Source organism: Ictidomys tridecemlineatus, unplaced genomic scaffold (assembly GCF_052094955.1).
Source record: "Ictidomys tridecemlineatus isolate mIctTri1 unplaced genomic scaffold, mIctTri1.hap1 Scaffold_1117, whole genome shotgun sequence".
NCBI lineage: Eukaryota > Metazoa > Chordata > Mammalia > Rodentia > Sciuridae > Ictidomys > Ictidomys tridecemlineatus.
Genome location: NW_027521046.1, coordinates 15,514 through 19,510, shown reverse-complemented (window position 1 = coordinate 19,510; position 3,997 = coordinate 15,514). Strand labels below are relative to the sequence as shown.

At 44.0% G+C, this 3,997-nt stretch overlaps 1 long non-coding RNA gene across 1 annotated transcript; it reads left to right on the top strand.

Moving 5' to 3' along the window:
• The first annotated feature begins 214 nt into the window (after nt 1–214).
• Nucleotides 215–3,511, top strand: LOC144372504 (uncharacterized). Its single transcript, XR_013432495.1, has 2 exons — nt 215–2,233; nt 2,943–3,511. It is a non-coding gene; the product is annotated as an uncharacterized LOC144372504 (long non-coding RNA).
• Nucleotides 3,512–3,997: the final 486 nt, after the last annotated feature.

Sequence of the window (3,997 nt, the reverse complement as noted above, 5' to 3'; positions counted from 1 at the left end):
CCTTTGACCTCTGCTTTGCACGGGAAAAGCACCAGTTCCCTCTCAGCAACTTGGGGAGACTCTTAAAGTACCCAATCGGGCTGGGGATGTGGTTCAGGGGTCGAGGGTCCCCCGAGATCAATCCCCAGGACCCTCCCCCCAAAAAGAAAAATTCTGAAGTGCTTCTGGTTGGGGGTACAGCCGGGTACTGCCGCTTTACAAATCTATTTGGAATAGCCCTTTGCCGGTCCTCTGTGACCCAAGGTTTGCGTCTTGCATGTCCCTGCGTTCCAGGGCGGTGCTCCTGGAGGTGGTAGGAGCTTTAGAAGGTGGGACTTAGTGGGGGGCTCTCGGGAAACATGCCCTTCAGTGGGACTGTGGGGTCCTGGCCCCTTTTCATCCTCTGTTTCATTTCTACCCACGAAGTAAACGCTTTTGTCTTCCGTAGGCCCCTGACACAAACCCAAATCAATGGAGCCGACTGATTGTGGACTGGAACATCCAAAACTGTGAGCTACAAGAAACCTTTTTTTCCTTCACAAACTTCTGGTCTTGGGTGTTTTGTTACAGTCACGGAAAGCTGACCGACCCGCCTCAAGTCAATGCAAATGGAGGAATCCTGCTGTTGATGTCGATAGGGATGGATACCGAGCGGAAAAAAAAAGTCTAGCCAGAGAAGAAACATGCAGCGTGACACTATTGAAATATAAAATGCACGCACAAGTAACCAACACAGTGTTTGCAATTGCATACATACGCCCCCAAACCTTTTTAACAGAAAGGAAGATAATAATACGTAGGGTAATAAGGGTAGCTAGGAGGGGATGATTGGAAAGGGACATTCTTGAGTCTTCAATGACATTTAAATGTTCTGCGTCTGAAGCTGGGACGCGGGTTTGTGGGATGTGAGATTTGATTTTTTTCGTTCCTGCTTCTCATTCATCCACTTTATATGGAACAGTTCATGATAATGCTGTTTTTAAAAATTAATGCGTTTTTCTCCCTCTCACGAAGGAGTATTATTACCAGATAAATTTTATGGGGGCTTAATGTCCTAAGATATTGAAACGGACTCATATAAATTCAGACCGTTAATCTCTTTTCTTATTCCAAAGGACGCCGTGAAACGCTCGGGACTGCTTCCCGCGCATTGCGCGAGTCATAAAGAGAGGCTGCGCCGTCCAAGACAGGCTCCGCTGTCCGGGAACTCCTGATTTCACTTGTGCATCGCACAGCCTGTGCACCGGGCCAAGTGTCTTAGCAAAGCAGTCTGCGGTGGGCAGCAGGACAGGAAGATCCATCTCTGCGCAGGGCGGACGACGAGGCAACCAGCTCCAAGATGCCCGACGAGGGGTGATTTCGCTTCTGGGCAGCAGGTGTAAGCAAGGCTCTTGGTTCCTGGTGATCAATGTTTTGAAAAATGGTTCCCCTTTGCCCTATGACTCCTGATTATGGACTGGAACATCCAAAACTGTGAGCTACAAAAAACCTTTTTTCTTCACAACCTTACGATCTTGGGTATTTTTGTTATAGTCACGGAAAGCTGACTCACCCACCTAAAATCCATGACCCCCAGGCAGTATCACACCCCGGTTTGAAGACAGTCTTGGTGCCTCTAAAGGTCTATTTCCAGCTCATGGTTATGTCTCTTTACACTTAAAGTCCAGCGGAACGACCCTGAAGACCAACCCAAAGCAACATGCACGGCCAGTTCAGGGTTGATCCTGAGAAAAGATCAGAGATTCACACTCTGCCCACCCCTGGCCTCTGTCTGCACCTCAGAGAACATTCTGCTTTCAGAATCCGGCCTCCCCCTGATCCTCCAAGACAGTCAGGCTCTGGGCTCTGCTGATCCTGCCTGAGGTGCCCTTGGAGCTCACAGGCATCACATCCCTCCAGGGCCCGGTGGGCAGGCCAGGGAGACGCAGGCCTAGGGGTAGCCTGCGGATTGGACGTCCCTGGAGGCCCACAAGTCTAACGTGAACAGGGTCGAGACTATCACCTTGATGTGGGTCGGTCAGCTTTCCATGACTATAACAAAATACCCAAGACCATAAGTTTGTGAAGAAAAATATCACCTAACAGGAAGGAAAACGGAGCTGCGTCAAGGATTGCAACTGGCCCTGGATGGATCCCTGGTTCACCTCTGCCTGCGTTCAGAGGCTGGGCCTCTCTCCCTCCCACCAGGGAGGCCACCTTGCCGAGGCTCAAAGGAGAGCGTCCAGTGAACCAGCAAAATCACCCGGGGAGAAAGGTGCTTTGCACGTCTGGGCTGTCTCATCCAATTCCATTTATAGCAGTGCAGCAGGCCACGTTATGCTCTTGACAGTCCATTAAATATATATAGATCTGAAACACGTGCATATTTAAATGCATATTCATTGAGTAAAAACAGATATTTTTAAAAGATTTATATGTGCTTATTTATTAAAAATTCATAGATATTTATCAAATATATATTTAAAATGTATTTTTAAATTACCTATATTCATTTATTAGAATTTTATATATTTATTTATTAAAATTCTACATATTCATTTATTAAAATTTATACTCAGATCTATATATTCGTATCATCACAAAATATATATTTAATAAATATATATTTATAATTCATAGACATATACCTTTAATAATATATATTTGTGATTAATAAAAAAAACATGGATTTAAAAGAAAAAACCCAAGTGCAAAGTATTTATCAGGAAAATATTATTTAATGAGCAAACCTGCATTCTTATTTTTTTTTTTCTAATTTCTGCAAGAAAGTGGTTCATGCTAGAGCTTAGATCTGGGCCAATTCCCAAAGGCACTTGGGGGTAAAGGTTTGGTTCCAAGGTGGGCTACTGGGTGGAGCCTTTAAGACGTGGGTCTACCAGTAGGCCTTGAGGTCATTGGGACCTGCCTATAAAGAAGGAGATAACGGACCTCGGCTCCTTCCTCTTCCTCTTCCTCTCCTCTAGCTCTCGGCTGCTACCATGAGGAGCTGCTTCACCACAGACTCTAAGCACCACGGCCAACAGACCATGGACGACAATCTTTAAACCTCTGCGTCAAAGTTGCAGTTTTTGCTTTATAAGTTGGTTGTCTCAGGTTATTTGTTACAGCGACGGAAAGCTAACACAATTTGCTAGAAAGAATCCATTCGGTGCCTTGAGAAATGGCTGGTAAATGAAGATATTCCTGGAAGAATCACTGATAATGGGAAAAAACCAAAACGTGGGCAAATGACTGAGATTGAGCATTGTTTAATAAGACACTCGGAATGCCAGATCTTTTGTGCTTTCTCTTAATCTTAGATTTCACTCTGTCCAAGAGCAAAAGGGGCAGACTTTTGAATGTTTTCCAACCAACAATGCGACATGACCTTTAACTGTTTATACTTTTAAACCCATTTTCATGGAAATCATCCAACTTCAGTGTGAAGCTCTTCAAGAAAGTTGAGAACTCTTTAAAAATCAAAATCTATACATTGACACATGTATTTCTAGCAGCTTGCTTGCTGCAGTGTTGAATAAAGAGTGTCGTAAAATCAGATATTGACCCGAGGGTAGAATTCTTTGGGATGATCATTTTACTTTGTTTTCCCCAAAATTTCTCTGGTTGTTTTTGTATGTTTTATGCAAAATGACAAATGACGTTGCATTGCTTGAAGGAACGGGATTGCTTCCTCCCTTGTACCCAATCCCACATATTCCTCTCCTTTCCATGTTGAATAGCTGTGCACTGATTCAGAGAATCCCTTAAAGACTGCAGATACTTAAAGATTAAGTGCAAGATACTTTTAAGCGGGACCCCAGGGCCCTCAATTTCTAACCAATGCAAATGAGCTGCAAAGCACAATTGCGAGAATAAAGATGAAGTCACCCCGTGCACATTATTAGGATGTCTCCCAGTGTTTGGCTTCCTGGGGAAAAAAAAAAGTGTGCAAAAAATCCATTATCAATAATTATATTTTGATCGTGTGTCAAAACGGTATCTCAGATAAATGGGGTTCGGTTAAAAAACACGTTCTTGA